Below are 20,382 nucleotides of genomic sequence, written 5' to 3' on the forward strand. Positions count from 1 at the left end.
TGGGGCCTTGACTTACGAGTGTCCCGACTAACGAGTTTTTTGAGATACCAGCTGTCTCTTGGCCGATTTTTTGCATTGAGTTGACAGAGTAATTTGAGTTAACAAGCTCCTTAATGAGCTTGGTCTCGGAACGAATTAAACTCCTAAGTCAAGGCCCCACTGTAATCTCTAGCCAGATAAAAACTGATTCTGAATAATTATCCTCAAGGCTTGATCTACGTATATTATCAATCTTCATGAATCAACGTTTTTTCCTACTTCTTACTTCCTGAGGTTTAATGATTTTGTAGGGGTGTGTGTGTGTGTGTGTGTGTGTGTGTGTGTGCGCGCACACATGTGTATGTGTGTGAGAGAGTGAATTAACCAATCATCTCAAATCATTCCTTATGTCCCAAGACTACACAGACACAGCCTTAAGATGACATGTACACTCAACTTATATACTTTATATACTTTATTGATAATCTACCTTATTCTAGGTTAAGGAATTGCCCTATTCTTCATGGTAACTTTCGTTTGAGGTAATAAATGCAGTTAGTGCAATAAGAACTGCGATAGCCTTTCAAAAATTATGTAACTGAATATCTGATTAAGATCAGTAGTTTAATAGTTAATTACAATTTTTATAACTGCCGGAAAATGTGTGTTGTTTTTCTTGTTTTCTCAGCTGAACCATGAACTTTTTATATATTGGAGTTTGAATTGATCTTTCATAAAAATCTTAAGAACTGAAAATTTTCATAGAGACATTGGATCAATGTTATTGGCCTTTTCTTTGTGATTGTGTTTATATAAATTAAAACATTGTTCTTATATTTTTAAAGGTTAAATATGTAGGAATTAAATTGGTTCAGTCCCGGTGTACTTGGAGAAAAATTTTTTGAAAGTTTTTGAATATGGCAAAATACTATTTTTACCCTAACTCTTTCTTCTTTGAGCGATTCCTATCTTTCTACTACCCATCTTTGCATCACACATTTGAAAAGTCCAGACTAAGTATCTGCCATACTACAGAGTGTTTACAATTCTGCCTTGAGCTGACATCTGTTACAAACATCATATTACAACAAAAAGCTTTTTATGTGACACAAATAGCACCTGTATCACAAAGGTGAAGAGCATGCATTATTGCTTTTGAATGAAAGCTTGCCTCTGAGTTCATGCTATCTATTACATAATAATGACAATAACAATGTGCCTACTGGCATTGCAGACCAAAATACAAATATCTTGTTCCAGTATTTTCTGTTCAGGGAATAATGTAGACATCTCTTGGGTACCTTTTCCTTTTCTGACCTGCATACAAATGGGGGAGATATTGGTTTGTTCTGATACCTTGCTTGGCATATACAATAGGGCCAAACCAATTACCTTCTTGGCTGACCTATTTTAGAAAACCTGCAGATATTTGCATTACATGAGGGAATGTTTTGCCAGGACAAACACAATTCTGATCAATAGAATTTGATCAAGAGGACTTTTTTTTCTTTCAAAAAGTCATTTGTCCACAAAACCGCACATTCTGGCCCAACTCTGGAAAGTGGTAGAGCACTGCAGAAAGGGTTCAAAAAAGTTTTATAACTTGTGCCCAAGCTCCTGGCCAAACAGGGAGCCAGAATGTTCTGGTGAGGAGGGCAATATTCCTGGGAAGGCTCCACCATCATTTTCTTCCCCAGGACCAGCAACAAGTGTGGCATTTCCTCCTCCTGCACTAACACCTTGCAAACTTCCCAGCCTCCCTTCTCAGACGCAATAATCGTCTTCTCCTTTGCTTTCAAGGTAGGTCTTCCATGACTCCCCCTTCTACCTCCCAGCTTATGTAACCTCATCTCATCAAAGTCTTCTCCCTCCACTACTCTTGGGGTATTGAGGAATGATAATTGTAAATCAAATAAGGAAAATATACAAGCACTAGATAGGGTGTCAAATACCCCCAATTTTTGTTAGTAAAGCAGGATTGAGGATTGTGACTTTAATCTAAGACTGAACAACAAAAGCCTCTTCTTCTTCATCTCTTCAAGGTGCAGGATTCTACCCTGGTGGGTTAGTTTGCTAATTGGAGGAGGAAAGAGCAGAGAGGGGAAGAAGAGCAGAACATGGTCTTAGAGCTCACGGGTTTCAAGGGAAAGAGCCAAAGAGAGCCTAAGACAAACATCAGTGATCACCCATCTCCCAAAATCAAGTGACTAGAAAGAGTTTCTCTTGTAACTGGTTTAACTGTTATTATCATTTAGTCATAAAAAAATTTAAAAATAGAACTACCATATGATTTAGCAATCCCACTTCTGGATATATAATTGAAGGAAACAAAATCACTATGTTGAAGAGGTACCTGCTATCCCATGTTCATTATAGCATTATTTATAATAGCCAAGACAAGAAATAACCTAAATGTTATTAGCCAATCACAGATTAATGGCATATATCTTTTCTTTTCTTTTTTTTTTTGCTTTTACCCCTGGAGGGCTTGTCAAATGAAAGCAAAAAAGTTTGAAGGAACAAAGCCAAAGTCAAAAGTAAAATGCTAAAGCTTGGGGGTGAATAGAGGAAGAGAAAAATGCATACAAGAGCAACCCCCAAAGAGGTAGGAGATCAGAAGTTGTTGGAGAAAGAGACCCCACGGGGGAAGAACAAAACACGTTCAGGCCAGCTTCAAAGAATTCTTCATGGCTGGGCACAGTAGGAAAAGGTTAAAATAACACGTGCTTCTCTCAGTAAAACTCAATACACACAAAAAACACCAAAAACAAAAAACCCACTAACAGGACCAGCATTTTGTATTTCCCTGCACCTGTTCTGTCCAGGAGGACCTTGTAGACGCTGGGAATAGAATTCCTTACTAACAATAATTTTGCTTTGATGGGTAAATTAATGATGAATACAAACTATGATGATCATGTAAGCAATTATACTGTATAAAGGTAATATGAAACAGTGATATTTACTTAGATCATAGCTATGTAAATACCAGGTAATAAAATAGAATTGGAATTGAACATTCCCTACATAATTGATCCAAGATAGAGACCCATCCAAGCCCAGGTCAAAGGCATATCTGGCAAAGCTTGCTAAATGCAGTGAGCTCCACAATACATAGAACTCATTTCCTAAAGTGGATTCCTAACTAATTTTTAAAAATCTCTACATTAACTCACTACCAGTTTTTCTGGTAAAAAGATCAGAACCAAAATTCAAATATGTAGCTCTAACCACTGAGAACACCGGCCAGGGCTTTCCTGATTTTCTGTCTGCTTACTCTATTAAATACTCAGTAGTGAAATCTCCAACTATATTTATGAATTTGTTGATTTCTCTTCTCAGTTATATCAGTTTTTCTTCATATATTTTGAAGCTGTGTGGCTCAGTGCATACACATTTACAATTACTGTCTTCTTGCACCACCAACACTTTTATCTTTTTGCAATATCCCTCATTATCCCTGATACTATCCCTTGTCTAAAGCCTACCTTGTTTGGTTAACATAGCTCCTCTAAAGTTTTTTATGGATGGTGTTTGCATGGCATATATTTTTCTATTATTTTATTTTTAACTATCGATGTCTTTATACTTAAAGTGGGTTTCTGGTAAGGAGCATAGTTGGTTGGGTCTTGATTTTCTAACCAATCTGACAATCTCTGTTTTATATTGGTTTGTTTAATCTGATCACATGTGATATGATTACTGATATGGTTGAATTAAAATCTACCGTCTTGCTAGGTGTTATTTGTCCTACCTGTTCCTTATGTTGAAGACAATTATTCCTGATGTTTCTACACATATCCTAGCAGCTATTGTCTCAGACTTTTATTTTTCAAGAATATTTGTATAGCAAAATAAACTTGGAGGACAAAAAATAGTATCTACCTCCAAGACAGAGGTTTCCTGACCAGAAGGTCTGATTTCTTTTTTTATGAGTTTAGTTTTTTGTTTGTTTTTTGTTTTTAAATTTCACATATAAATGATATCATGCAGTGTATGTCTTTCTCTACCTCATTTCACTTTTCGTAATGTCCTCAGGGCCCATCCATATTCTTACAAATGGAAGGATTTGTAAGAATACAAATCCTTGTGTGTGTGTGTGTGTGTGTGTGTGTGTGTATATACACACACACACACACACACACACACACACAAGGATTTGTATTCTTACAAATCCTTCCATTTGTAAGAATATGGATGGGCCCTGAGGACATTACAAAAAGTGAAATGAGGTAGAGAAAGACATACACCGCATGATATCATTTATATGTGAAATTTAAAAACAAAAAACAAACAAAAAACTAAACTCATAAAAAAAGAAATCAGACCTTCTGGTCAGGAAACCTCTGTCTTGGAGGTAGATACTATTTTTTGTCCTCCAAGTTTATTTTGCTATACAAATATTCTTGAAAAATAAAAGTCTGAGACAATAGCTGCTAGGATATGTGTAGAAACATCAGGAATAATTGTCTTCAACATAAGGAACAGGTAGGACAAATAACACCTAGCAAGACGGTAGATTTTAATTCAACCATATCAGTAATCATATCACATGTGATCAGATTAAACAAACCAATATAAAACATAGATTGTCAGATTGGTTAGAAAATCAAGACCCAACCAACTATGCTCCTTACCAGAAACCCACTTTAAGTATAAAGACATCGATAGTTAAAAATAAAATAATAGAAAAATATATGCCATGCAAACACCATCCATAAAAAACTTTAGAGGAGCTATGTTAACCAAACAAGGTAGGCTTTAGACAAGGGATAGTATCAGGGATAATGAGGGATATTGCAAAAAGATAAAAGCGTTGGTGGTGCAAGAAGACAGTAATTGTAAATGTGTATGCACTGAGCCACACAGCTTCAAAATATATGAAGAAAAACTGATATAACTGAGAAGAGAAATCAACAAATTCATAAATATAGTTGGAGATTTCACTACTGAGTATTTAATAGAGTAAGCAGACAGAAAATCAGGAAAGCCCTGGCCGGTGTTCTCAGTGGTTAGAGCTACATATTTGAATTTTGGTTCTGATCTTTTTACCAGAAAAACTGGTAGTGAGTTAATGTAGAGATTTTTAAAAATTAGTTAGGAATCCACTTTAGGAAATGAGTTCTATGTATTGTGGAGCTCACTGCATTTAGCAAGCTTTGCCAGATATGCCTTTGACCTGGGCTTGGATGGGTCTCTATCTTGGATCAATTATGTAGGGAATGTTCAATTCCAATTCTATTTTATTACCTGGTATTTACATAGCTATGATCTAAGTAAATATCACTGTTTCATATTACCTTTATACAGTATAATTGCTTACATGATCATCATAGTTTGTATTCATCATTAATTTACCCATCAAAGCAAAATTATTGTTAGTAAGGAATTCTATTCCCAGCGTCTACAAGGTCCTCCTGGACAGAACAGGTGCAGGGAAATACAAAATGCTGGTCCTGTTAGTGGGTTTTTTGTTTTTGGTGTTTTTTGTGTGTATTGAGTTTTACTGAGAGAAGCACGTGTTATTTTAACCTTTTCCTACTGTGCCCAGCCATGAAGAATTCTTTGAAGCTGGCCTGAACGTGTTTTGTTCTTCCCCCGTGGGGTCTCTTTCTCCAACAACTTCTGATCTCCTACCTCTTTGGGGGTTGCTCTTGTATGCATTTTTCTCTTCCTCTATTCACCCCCAAGCTTTAGCATTTTACTTTTGACTTTGGCTTTGTTCCTTCAAACTTTTTTGCTTTCATTTGACAAGCCCTCCAGGGGTAAAAGCAAAAAAAAAAAGAAAAGAAAAGAAAAGAAAATCCAGGAAAGCAGTTATTGAAAGTAGACGTTGAATTCCCAGTATTGCTCTGCTAGATTAATTAATGTTAAGATTTTGGGTGATGACCAAAAACCCCTGTGTTTTGAAAAGAAATTACCCAAGCTGCATATAATACTGTTTTGCCCTCAAAACATTTGTTTCTACAATGGTAAGTGGAATTTCCCATCCAGGGCATCGGCAGTCCTGAGTTAGTTTCACTTGTGTTTCGTTAGCTTTAGTACACCCTCTAGCTAGACAAACAAAGGTTTTTTGAGCCAACTCTTGTACTGGATTGATGGGAATCTAAAGGCTCAGGTAAATGCAGCCTTCATGTGTTTCACTGTATTATTTTTACGAATTCCAGCTTTATTGGGAGAGGGGGAAGTGCTTGGGAGGGTAAAGGCAGAGGGGAAGGAGATAGAAAATAGGAAGGTGAAAGATGTCCTGAACTGCCATGCCAGCACTTTTTAGAATGTCTGACATCACCTGAGACCCTGGCTAAATGATTTTCAATATGTTTTATATCACAGCCCACTCTCAGAAATGAAGACACACACACATTCACAGGCAGGTATATGAAACGCAATTTCACAGAACAATCTTTCCCTGTGCCTGCCCAATGCTGGTGTTTTCTATTCTATGTCCTTTGAGATGCTGCTCACAAATGACTACATTGATTTCCTAAGCCACTGACATGTGGTGGTCTGCAGTTTGTATGACGCTGCTGTAGAGGTCGGGACTAGTTACGCATTTCTGTGTCTAAATTCTCACATCTTATTATTTTCCAATCAACTTTTTTATTGTCTTCTTTTTCTCATTCCCAGCAGTGGCCAGTACTGTTTGTCAGATGGATCATGGCTTCTCGGGACCCAGTTAAAGACTTGGAGATGTAAATAAAGGGAAGATTGAAACTCTGAAAGCCCAGGGCCTAAACGTCAGAAAAGTAAACTTAGAGCCCAGACCTTTTGGGAACAAATGGGAGGTTATGCGACAATGAGGAGGAAGGGATGAAAACACTGTTAATCACAGTCAGAATCTGAGAGTTCAATATAAGCAAATACCACATTCTGTCCACTGAAGTGCATGAGTTTACAGAAAGTATGTAGATTTCATCTACTATAGGTACGTTGTGCAGATGGGGCTGTTTATTGGCAGCCTCTCCGTTAGTGGGAGGAATGAACCAACCCTAAGAATATCATTGAACCTCCTCCCCGCTAACAATAGGATTAGCTGCTATTAAGGGTAAGGTCACTCTTGAGGAACAGCCTCCCTCCATCCCAATCCCAAAGCCAGGCCACTCTCTTTTACATAACAAGGGGCTGCTGACTCTGGGGGGCCTCAGCGCCTTGCCTTCTGGAGAAAGGACTTTCCTTTACTCTTAGAAAAGGCACTCCGAGTGGTCCTCCACTATGGGTGACACATAGCATCACATGTGAGCTTTTTAAAAACATTGACTCAGATGAGCCCCCGGGATGAGTATTCCTTAAAGGAGAAGAAACCAAATGCTTGCAGAGGACTGATGAAAACAAACAAAAAAATGGAAATCTGAACTGAGGACCCACAGTACTGACTATTGGACTTGACCTTTCTTTCCACCCTGCTCTCCTCCAGCTGTTCTGAGGGAGAGGCTCTTAGCACTTTCTAGCTGCAGCTCTGGGAAGCCCACCCTTCCTACTCACAGTGAGGTCCACACCCCAGCAGTGCCAGCATCTCCTGGGGGCTGGTTAGAAGGTGTGGGACCAGCCCTGGATGTTGCTGAGGGGAGAATGGAAGGACCACTTTCCCTAAGGGCATGTTTCAGAACAGAGAGACTCAAGAAAGAGGATTCGACAGTGCCTTTTATTCAAGCCTGTGTAACTGAGGGACAGAGGAAGCTATTCAATGTTTGACTTTCTTAGGTGAAATTCAGTTTATATACACCTGATAATGACATTTCTAAATCACATAAAAAGAACAATCAGAGGATTGTTGGCTCCCTGTAATACAGTGTAGGCTCCATAAGGTCAGGTATTTTTGTCTATTGTATTCACTGCTATATCTGCAATATCCATGTCAACTTCATTCCCTTTCACACATACAGACACACATGCTCATACTTACACACAGGCAGACTATATGCCAGTTTGGATAGGATAGGCCTGTTGCAGTAACACACAGCACCCACTGCCTTCTCCTTCACACACAAGTTCAGTGTAGTTCAGCAGAGGAGCTCTGCTCATGGTAGTGACCCAGGGACGACGGGAGCTTCCTCCCAACATGGGCTTCCCGGGCACCATGGCAAAGGTGAATAAGCTTTTACAGGCTTCACCCCAAAATGGCATCACACTCATACTCACATTTCTTTGGACAAAGCAAGTCATATGGTCACACCAAACCTCAGAGAGACAGGGGAGTGAAACCATACCATGCATCCAGAAGGAATAGAAGGAGAAATATTTGGTGAACTGCACTAATGCACTAATGACCAGCAGTACTAAATAGAACTTATGAATCAAGTTCTACAGAAACACAGATAGCAGAATAATTTTCTTAATTAAGATAAACAAATATAGTCTTCAAAACACTTTCAAATGTGGAGCTGTGTCCAAGATTTGGAAGCAGCCCAAGTGTCCATCAGTAGATGAGTGAATAAAAAGCAGTGGTATATTTACACACTGGAACAGTACTCTGCTGTAAAAAAGGAAGAAAAGTTTACCTTTTGCGACAGCATGGATGGACGTGGAGAGCATTATGCTAAGTGAAATAAGCCAGTCAGAGAAAGACAAATACCATATAATTTCACTCATATGTGGAATTTAGTGAACATACTGAACTACCAAGCAAAATAAAGACAAATTCATAGATAGAGAGCAGGCAGATAGTTTTAGTGATGGTGTTGCGGGGGGCAGTATTTGGGAGGGGAGTGTGGAGGGATTGAGCAAAAAAGAAAAAGAGCTCATGGACATGGACAACAGTGTGGTGATTGCAGAGCGGGGAGTGAGGGGGTAATGGTAGAAGAGGGCATAGAGGGGATAAATGGTGATGGAATAAATTAAATTAAAAAATAAAAAGGAGTGCCAGGACCTGTGCTAAGTGCCCATGTAATTACCTAAGAAATAAAAAAGGTGGGGTTGTTCAAAGAAATTGAATTTTTTTACATCAACATATTAATTTTTAATGCAAGAAAATATTCTCAGTATCAGAAATAGATCATATGTTTCTCTGTTCTATTTATCCTTTTATTCCCCCCTGCATGGAATGTATTCCTTTTTCATTTCTTCAGGCATTTGATAGATTTTTGTGATATAATCATAGGAATGTGGGCTGGATCATAGCTGATGAATGATTTGAAGTTGTTTGGATGATCTGTAGTAGTGTGCCAAATTTTCTTTCTCCTTTGACAATATTTATCATGGACCTGGATGGAGACATGGAAGATACTTTCAGATCACATCAACTTGGGAGGGCTAAGTTGTATGTTGGCTGAAAAAATCAGAATCCAGAAGGATATTATACAAGAAAGATTGGGAAAACCACAGGATAAACTTAACAATAGATAAATGAAACCCTTACTTTCAGGCAAAAAGAAAGATAATCACATAAATACTTTCTGTATTTGTATATCACTTTATTCCAATACAGATGTACGGTCATATTCAAGGTATATGGAATAAGATAAGATGACTTAAATGAAAAGTATATGCGACAGAATAAAGAAAACAAAAGTTTGGGCAAAGAAAGAGCCATGAAAGGAAGTTAAAATTACCTACATGGTGATGTACATAAGATGGGAAAGTGCATAAAAATAAGATTGTTAGAGTGTCCGGGATGCCTGTGGACAAAACAGAGGTCAACATGGCTCAGGATGAAGACAGGACAGGGATGGCAAGAGGGGTCAGCTTAGGTTTCAGTTCTGATAAGTAGATTCTTTTTAAAAACACATTTTTATTGATTTCAGAGAGAAAGGGAGAGGGAGAGAGAGATAGAAACATCAATGATGAGAGAGAATCATTGATTGGCTGCCTCCTGCATGCCCCCTACTGGGAATTGAGCCTGCAACCTGGGCATGTGCCCTGACTGGTAATTGAACCATGACCTCCTAAGAATTGAACCATGACCTCCAGGTTTACAAGTCAATGCTCAACTACTGAGCTACACCAGCCAGCCTGATTAGTGGATTCTAGGAGCCATGTGATAAGAGGTCTTCTGAGCCTGGGTCTAGCAGGAACTGACTGGTCAAATAGCAGTCATTAGCGCAGATTGGAAGGGGTGGCATTTGTGCTGGGTATAGGACAATCCCAGGGCAAATTCCTCCATTTGGCACTAGAAAATGTGCGCAGTTAGGAAAGCAGATGTCAAAGCACAATGATCAGGAGTGAGGATTAGCTATTAGGATTTAATTAAGTGGCAGGTATGGCAGCAGGCTCATTCAACACCCACACCAACCCTCTTCTACTTCATGAAACTCACTCTGCACCCCCTTTTACAGGACCTGCAGCCTATCTCATAGGTCTACATGGAGTTTGGTGGATACTAGAATGGATTTGAATGGTTTGGCTTGCAAAGGCAGACTCTGCCATTCCAGTCTTTATTTCCTGCACTGTCAGAGATTCCCTGTTATGTTGCCTTCTGCTCCCAGTCTCCACTGGAGCCTCTCGCTCCTCATCAGTGCTACCATGGTATTGCTCAAGACAGAGTGGAGGATGGTCTCTTCTGAAAATTGCCAAGCCCAAGCTGCCTCCTTTCTACGGCCAACTGTCATCCCAGGAGCACAAAAGAGAGAGATATTTCCTGCACTGTGAGTTCTGAGGTTAACTTAACCAAGTTCTGGGAAGGTGGTTTTCTTCCCAAAGGTAGAACTTGGGGAGAGATTTAAATGGAGCAGATAGGATGGGATGAAGGTGTACCAATTAGCTTTTGCTACATAAGATGTCACCAAAATCCAGCATCTTAAAACAACAAACATTTCTTATTTCTCATGTTTCAGTGAGCTGGATTCCCATTTCTTCTGGTGTTGCAATGCTCAGCTGATCTTGGCAGTCAGCTGGTGACTTGGCTCAAGGTCTAGGATGGACCCCCTCACAGGTCTGGTTGTGGACTTGATCTCATTTCTGTGACACTTGGCCACGCAAGGTTCCCAAGAGCAGCAGGAGAGGGCCAGTTCCAATGCACAAACACTTTTCAAGTCTCTGCTCCTAGATTTGCTATTGTCACATTGGTCAAAGCAAGTCATCATGGCTAAGCCCAAATTCAAAGGGTGAAAATTCACCACTTGATTCAAGGGGGAAGTGGTGAGTCCACCACTCCCTCATAGGAGGAGCTGCTAGATCACCTGGCAAAGAGGCATGCATGTAGAAACGGGAGGGGGTGTCTTTGTGGCCATTTTTGCAAACTGCCACAGAAGGGAACACATGCCTACCAACGCTGAGCAGCCAAATCAATCCGCGCAGATTGTCCAAGTATTTTAAAATTGGAACTGGAATCCCACTTTCCCATTGAAACACTTTCAACGATGTCTAGGTCTCTTATGGAAGCTGTATTCCTGGAAGCCAGACCACCATTATATGGTCATGTTAGAAATTGGGTTCTGAAGATTCAACTTACAAAAGACCTTTAAAAATACAATCCACTTGTAATGTGGGGATCTGCCTGTCTTGTTGGCTGAAATAGGCTTGCAGAAATGAACGAGTGCTTTTCTCTAAAAAAAACTGCATTCTGTACTCCGACAGTAAGAATTCCTTTCTGAGGTGGATACAGATGATTACCTCCTGATTTGAGTTGGAAGTTTGCACTATTTCATTTTTGGCTGGTTGTAGTCAGAAATGCTATTTTCATTGTAGAGCCAAATGATTATTTATACTCCTCTTGGATCATTCTTTATATACCATTAGCAATGACATGCAAAGCACGAGGGACTGAATATTTACATCCCAAATTCTGAAGTGAATATTCTCTCTTTGGCAGATACAATTGCTCGGGGCTGTGAGGCCCAGTAATGAAGAACCATATGTCATTTCTGGATTGTAAGTTGCCACAGCAATGGCTTTAGAGCAGCTGCAGCTCTGCATCTCCCTGCTTCCTACTCTGTGTCTGAGTGTGGCTGGGGATTGGTTAGGTGTTGGCTGTTAAAGAACCTGGAAGACGATAGAAACATAGTTTTGTTTTTTCCTATTGACTAACTCCTCCTATGAATGGAGTACTGTTATAACCCACAGCATGGCAGGATTCAGGGCTCAATGCAAAAAAGAAAAACAAAGTATTTCATAGGCATTCAGGGATAGTCTAGGCTTGAGATTATCCTGGTGAGCTGTGGAGCAGAAGACATGTTCCTTGACCTCAGTCAGCTTATATACAGGGTGTCCCAATAAAATGTATACACACTTTAACAGCTGATAGCTTGATTTTGAAAATGAAATGTATTTTAATAAACACTGCCTTTACAATTATTCAAAGTGTGTGTACACATATTTTGGGACACCCTAGTACTAATCAGGGAGTAAGGGAGGAGCATACATAATTGTAACAGCAGACAGAATGCACTGAGTCCCAAAAAGAATGCAAAGAAGGGGATATGAAATTCAAGGGACAGGAGGGAAGGGTATTGTTCAACTTATACTCATAGTACTTATCACATAGCATTACACATTTGATTTTCTTGTCCTGTTGAAGACAGATGAGGATCTCTGGATTTTATCATCTCCAGTGTCTCTCAAAGTGCCTGCTACCCGGGAGGACAGATGAATGTTTTGCAAACAATGTTTGCAATATGAATAAGTGAATGAATGCATTGGTTCACTTGACAGGAGGAAGAAGGGTTCTGTGGATGTGGTAAAAGTTGCAGGCGCTTCGAAAGACTGACAGACACCAGTGGATTTTGGAGAGGAAGCATTTGAGGTGGGGAGCACAGACTGAGCAGAGATTTTGAACTGGGAAAGTACAAGACATTTAGGAGAAAAAGTAATATAGTTTGGCTGCAGTGTGGAGGACACATTGAGATCCCATCGCCTCCAAGGTGAAGCTGAGGTGTGCATCAGCCATGGGAGGTGCCTCTGTGCTCCTCCCCTCGCTTCCATGAGGGACAAGCTTCACCCCATCCATTCTGTCCTTGATTCCATTGCAGATTTGGGCAGAGTAAGGCCAAGCAGTGACAGGATGAAGAGCCAGCAGTGATGTTCATGGTACCTGAGTCCTCAGACAGTGACCACCATCATTATATTAATAATGACAGTAGTGGCTCCCAGACTCATGAGCTCATACTAGTTGTCAGGCACTATGCTGACTACTTAATATGACCATCTCATTTTATTTTCCCAACAGCCCTAATTGTAGTATTGACAAGAAGGCTACATATTCTATATGGAGATATTTGGATATATAAAGTAGCCACATTAAAAAAAGCCCAATTGTATCTTCCCTGTATGGTTCCCAATAACTTACATATATTATTTGTCATTATCAAATTCATATTGATATCATATGCTACTTTTCATGATAAAAGAGAGGCAGTTCAGCACAGTGGTTAAGAACATGGACTCTGCAGTTATACATTAAATTCTGGTTCTAGCACTTTCTGTGACTGTGGGCAAGAAATATATCCCCTCTGTGCCTTAGTTACCTAATCTATAAAATATGAATGATCATAGTAGAACCTACTTCACAGTGTTGTTATAAGAATTAAAGAATTGTTATTTGCAAAAGGCCTAAGGGACACTGTATAATTGTTGGCTGCTGTAACTGTGGCAATCTCCACTTTACAGATGGGAAGCCAAGGCATGGAAAGGTTAAGACACTTGCTCCACATCCCACAGTTAGCAAGCAGTGGGCCCTCATACTGACTTCAGCCACCAGCAGTGTGCCATGAAGGAACCAGCCCTCTCAGGGGTCTTATCCTGGCATCACTGCATCTTTCATAGTTGCATCCTTGGCCTAGTCTCATCATACTGACCCATGCAAACTTAAGCAAGTTTTTCCTTTTTTGTTGTTGTTGGAAGAGTATGAAAGCTAACTGCTCATACCAGAAAGGTCACTAACCTCTGGTCAGCAGAGTTCTGTTGATCACCTTCCCTGCACAGGTACGGAAGTCAGGGATTCAAAAAGGTACATGGTAACAATCCTTAGCTCAAAGAGCTCACAGCCAATTGTGAATGGACAGATGAAGTTTATTTGTGAGAAAATCCCAGCACAGGGCATATTTTACTACTGTTTGCCATGGACCATAGACAAAGAGGCAGTGGTCTCTATTTCACTGTGGGCTGGGGTGACTAGGAATAGAGACCCTCTGAGGAGACAAGAGTTATCTTAAACCTTGGAAGAATAGCCAAGAAGAGAGAATTATATACCTGGGCACAGGTGAGGGGGTAGTGTGTGTGTGTGTCTGTATGTGTGTGTTTCTGTGTGTGTGTCTGTGTGTGTGTGTAGAAAAACATGCCCTAAATGTTACATGAGAATATGTAGAAGAGATCTGAAGGACAAATGAGTAGATGGACAGATTGGGACAAAGAACAAAGCCAAGAAAACAAAGGGCAGCCTGAGGACCGATTTTGTAATCTTGGCGTGAGGTGTGGACTTGAGACTGTGGTTGTAGGTTTATAATAAACCCCACTTCTTCATCTGGTGCCGCAGAACACAGGTCCTTCAAGATTCAATCTTGCTTTTTCCTAAGAGGATATAGTTTTTACATAGGTTGACTGAACCAGGAACTCTACCATGTTTGGGACAAGAGCTTGCCTCCCACCCCTAATCTCCCTATTGTTTATTATCAAGGTGTTCTAGCAATAAAAGTAAAAAGTTTCTCACCTGTGTGCATTTGGGTCAGCGATCTTCTAAAGAAGAAGAATAGAGGAGCTCAACCCTAGTAGAATATCCTCTAATTATTATCTCACTAGTTTGATCATAGGCTTGGAAGTAGCTGGTATCACTTTTGGTCATTTATTGATTTCCACTTTGAAAGCTTTCTGTTCCCATATATCATCATTTTGCACGAATCTTACCAGATCTCGGTACTTGATTGCTATTATACATTTTGTCTTTTTCTCACATATGGTTCAAGCCATTTTTTGAGTTAAAACCCATAAGTAAGTAATAAATAATTACATTATTGATTTCTTCTTGATGTCTTTGTGAAACTGCCATTTCCTAAACTTATATTTTTAGACTCAAAAATTAGTTCTAGCTTTACTGGTCTTACATTAAAAAATTCTTTTTTGGCCATAACATTCCCCAGTCTGCTTTTCAAAAATGCCTTTCCTATAATTTAATGAAAAGGGACAAAAGTAGACTGGAGGGAAGACATTGAAAAATGGCTAATGGGGAGGATAAGAAAAATGTCCTTTAAATATAGTGACTTTGAAAAATTAATTTTTCCAAGTATTTATAAAAGTATTGTTTTTGCTGCTTTTTAAAAATAGGGTACAATTTTTATTTAAATGATTCTTGAAATTATAAAATAATTATGTGTCCTTATCATTAAGTCAGCTTAAAGCTTTATCACACTGGGTAAGTCTTGGCTTGTGAGCCATGTTTTCTGGTTCCTTCCAGGCATAATTGGAATTCAGTGACATTATGTTTGGAAGCCAGCAGAGCAATTCAGTGGTTTTATTTACCATCACATAGGGCTTTTCTTACAACTGATTTTGCTTGTGCAGCTAAAGATAATGTCAGTAGGAGCCTCAATGCCTGGTTATAATGTCTTTAAATCCAGAGTACTTGTGAACAGGTTTGTGAGTAGGAGTGCCCCTTTATTTTCACATTGGTAGCTTTAATTTGGGATGACAGTGGAGAGAAAGGGGAATTAACATGAATTAAGGACCACTAAAAAACAGTCATTTTTACATTTAATGATCTGTGTACCCCTTACAAAGTCATATTATGATCCCTCCTTTGAGATGAAGTCTGAGGCTTAGAGAGGTTAAGTCAGCTACCCAAGGTCACACAGCTCCTAAATGGCAGATCAGATGCTGACCTTAGGTATGTTTGACTGAAGGATGTCATCTTTCCATTGGAACCTGTTGCCTCTGTCTGAATAGAAGGGCTTCTTTTTTGTAGGAAAGGAGTATATGATGCAGAGATGGGTTGGGCATCTGGTCAACCTGAAAACAGCCTTGAGAAAAGCTCCGGTCCAGAATCTCTTACTTCTCCCCTCCTCCTTTCCTGCATGGCTACCCCTAGGCCTGTCCTTCTCCCTCACCTAAATCCTGGTCTCTGCGGAGGATTGGCAGGACAGTGAATAGCCAAGGCAAGGTCTGTAGTAAGCGCCCAGGAGAAAAATCTCTCATTCCAAGATAACAAACATTAGTCTGTTTCTAAGGGTATTGAGCCTGGACAAAAAAAGAAAAAGAAAAAAGGTCAGTTTCCATGGCATGTGTTAGCAAAACAACAATACTGTTAAGATGTCTCTGTAAACTAGTTGTCTGTAGAGACCTATGTGCGGGGTAAGAAGACACCCTTGACTATTGAAAGGAAGTGGTAGTACAGGCAGGGCAATAGAGGGAAGCCAGGAAAGCCGGGGCTCTGTGCACACTGCTCAAGTCCTAAGGCCCAGCAGAGAGTGGCCACGAGAGGCAGGATAGGTGGTGGTTGGCAATTAAACTTTCTGGTTTGAATTACAACTCCCTCACTTATATCACTGTGCATGAGGACAAGCAGCTGTCTCAGTCCCTCCATCTGGAAAAAGAGTAACAATGTCGTCTGCCTTCGTGGAACTGTATACACCTGAGCACTTGGCACAGGCCTGTGGCACAGGAAGTGCTCGCATGGATTGCTTCTCAAATAGGCTATTGAAGTGCCTCCTCAAGCAGCCAGTAAATAAAGCCCTAGAAGATGCAAGATCTCATTAGGACTCCATATGACAAAAATTAGGAAGGACCACTCACCAAAAGCACATTTTTAAACCCATAGCAATTATTTCATTTATCATTCACTAATTTGATGGATTCTTCAATGGTCAAGAGAAAATGGAAGTTGAAATTATATACAGGGTTGGGCAAAAGTAGGTTTACAGTTGTTCATATGGAAAATAATGCCATAATTAATAAGTAATAATACAAGAATAAATAAGCTCTGTTTCGTGTACTCACAGCTGTAAACCTACTTTTGCCTGCCCTGTATTTGTTCGCAGCACCCACCCTCATGGATGGCCCACCCTGTGTGGCTTGCCAAACTATTGGTGGGTTGTCGATTCACCCCTAATCTTCTGACAGCTCTTTAAATATTAGTGTTTTAAAGTGCAGTCAGGGAATGCAAACACAATTCAGGGTATTTCTCTGCTCTCTCGGTTTCTCTGTCTCTCTCTCCCAGCTATACATTATTATCTGTTCACGAGATAAACATCTGAATCCCCTGGTGCTCAGCAGCCCCCTGGTGTCACTAAAAGGTTGTCTCATCCAGCTCTGAACCTGAGGTCTGATTTCTGAATGGATAGCAAGATTTATTTTCCCTGGTGGTTGGAGCTGATGTATTTTATCAAGGCAAACCCCTGCGCAACAAAGGAATAAATGCATGGGGTGGAATCATTTGCATAAAGTAAGTGAACCCCATCAATAAAACCCATTTATTTTGTTATCAGAGAACTAGGCCTGTGCTGGCCTATCCATCAGAGACAGCCTCGCTGACCTTCCCCTCTGCAGTTCACACCGGACTGCACAGTCTCAACAGCAGCCAGTCAACTCCGAGTCAGCCCTGTGATTCCACACTCAGGGGCTTTGACCTCTGCCAGACTCCGGGAATGAGGAGGCCCCCATCAGTGGTACCGCGTCATCCAGCACAGTCCAATAGACTGTGAGCACGACTTCCTGCTTGCTTCTCGGAGCTTAGCTTAGAGTTGACAGGCAGGGTGGTTTAAGGAAACCATAAATAAAGCTGGGTTTAAATCGTGGCTCTGCCAATTCACATCTGGGCCTCAGCTTATGAATCTGTAAGATGAAGATAAATACCATTGGCCTCATGGCATTTTGTGAAGATGAATAGAGGCATATAAGTCATGTCCAGCATAATACCTGCCACAAAGCAGGTGCTAGTCAAATGTTTGCCACTTTTTCTCCTTTCTGCCTCCTTGCCCCCTCCCTTCCTTCTTTCCTTTCCTCCCTCTCTTCTCTTCCTTCCTCACAGGTGATCTTCAATATGCCTGGGGCTTATCCTGTGACTCTACTAGTAAGTTATAGCCTCTGGGGCAATTGTCACTTTCAGGGCCTCAGATACGGCTCCTGAAGCCTGAGCATGGACCTAAGGCTTCCCCATCAGCCTTCAAGCCCTTCCTTTCTAGCCCAGGACACTCCCCAGCAGAGATCAAGTCTTTAGTCTGAGGTCCTTAGGTCTCATCTTTCTCCAAAACTTACATGTCAGTTTACTTCACCCCGACACTACTCTTGGGCAAAATTGCCAGAAAGTTGGCTTACACAGTAGATGCCCAATAAATGCTTGCTAAATTGGATGTATAGTGGCTAAGCTCCACGAGCTCATGGAGAATGAGATATAGATCCTGGGCATCAGGTATTGTGGGAGTCGTGTTAATCAAATATATAATCAGCCCTGGCCGAGTGGAGCATCCTCCCATGCAGCAAAAGGTTGCGGGTTCCATTTCTGATCAGGGCACACACCTAGGTTACAGGTTGAATCTCTGGTCCTAACACAGATGTTAGGCAACCAATTGATGCTTCTCTCTCTCAAACCAATAAAAACATATCCTTGGGTGAGGATTAAAATATATATGTATATGTGTGTGTGTGTGTGTGTGTGTGTATATATATATATATATATATATATATATATATATATATATATATATATATATATATATATATATATATATATATATATATATATATATATATATATATATATATATATATATATATATATATATATATATATATATATATATATATATATATATATATATATATATATATATATATATATATATATATATATATATATATATATATATATATATATATATATATATATATATATATATATATATATATATATATATATATATATATATATATATATATATATATATATATATATATATATATATATATATATATATATATATATATATATATATATATATATATATATATATATATATATATATATATATATATATATATATATATATATATATATATATATATATATATATATATATATATATATATATATATATATATATATATATATATATATATATATATATATATATACACACACACACATATACATATATATTTTAATCCTCACCCAAGGATATGTTTTTATTGGTTTGAGAGAGAGAAGCATCAATTGGTTGCCTAACATCTGTGTTAGGACCAGAGATTCAACCTGTAACCTAGGTGTGTGCCCTGATCAGAAATGGAACCCGCAACCTTTTGCTGCATGGGAGGATGCTCCACTCGGCCAGGGCTGATTATATATTTGATTAACACGACTCCCACAATACCTGATGCCCAGGATCTATATCTCATTCTCCATGAGCTCGTGGAGCTTAGCCACTATACATCCAATTTAGCAAGCATTTATTGGGCATCTACTGTGTAAGCCAACTTTCTGGCAATTTTGCCCAAGAGTAGTGTCGGGGTGAAGTAAACTGACATGTAAGTTTTGGAGAAAGATGAGACCTAAGGACCTCAGACTAAAGACTTGATCTCTGCTGGGGAGTGTCCTGGGCTAGAAAGGAAGGGCTTGAAGGCTGATGGGGAAGCCTTAGGTCCATGCTCAGGCTTCAGGAGCCGTATCTGAGGCCCTGAAAGTGACAATTGCCCCAGAGGCTATAACTTACTAGTAGAGTCACAGGATAAGCCCCAGGCATATTGAAGATCACCTGTGAGGAAGGAAGAGAAGAGAGGGAGGAAAGGAAAGAAGGAAGGGAGGGGGCAAGGAGGCAGAAAGGAGAAAAAGTGGCAAACATTTGACTAGCACCTGCTTTGTGGCAGGTATTATGCTGGACATGACTTATATGCCTCTATTCATCTTCACAAAATGCCATGAGGCCAATGGTATTTATCTTCATCTTACAGATTCATAAGCTGAGGCCCAGATGTGAATTGGCAGAGCCACGATTTAAACCCAGCTTTATTTATGGTTTCCTTAAACCACCCTGCCTGTCAACTCTAAGCTAAGCTCCGAGAAGCAAGCAGGAAGTCGTGCTCACAGTCTATTGGACTGTGCTGGACGACGCGGTACCACTGATGGGGGCCTCCTCATCCCCGGAGTCTGGCAGAGGTCAAAGCCCCTGAGTGTGGAATCACAAGGCTGACTCGGAGTAGACTGGCTGCTGGTGAGACTGTGCAGTCTGGTGTGAACTGCAGAGGGGAAGGTCAGCGAGGCTGTCTCTGATGGATAGGCCAGCACAGGCCTAGTTCTCTGATAACAAAATAAATGGGTTTTATTGATGGGGTTCACTTACTTTATGCAAATGATTCCACCCCATGCATTTATTCCTTTGTTGCGCAGGGGTTTGCCTTGATAAAATACATCAGCTCCAACCACCAGGGAAAATAAATCTTGCTATCCATTCAGAAATCAGACCTCAGGTTCAGAGCTGGATGAGACAACCTTTTAGTGACACCAGGGGGCTGCTGAGCACCAGGGGATTCAGATGTTTATCTCGTGAACAG

This window comes from Myotis brandtii, unplaced genomic scaffold (assembly GCF_000412655.1).
Source record: "Myotis brandtii unplaced genomic scaffold, ASM41265v1 scaffold431, whole genome shotgun sequence".
Classification (NCBI taxonomy): Eukaryota; Metazoa; Chordata; class Mammalia; order Chiroptera; family Vespertilionidae; genus Myotis; species Myotis brandtii.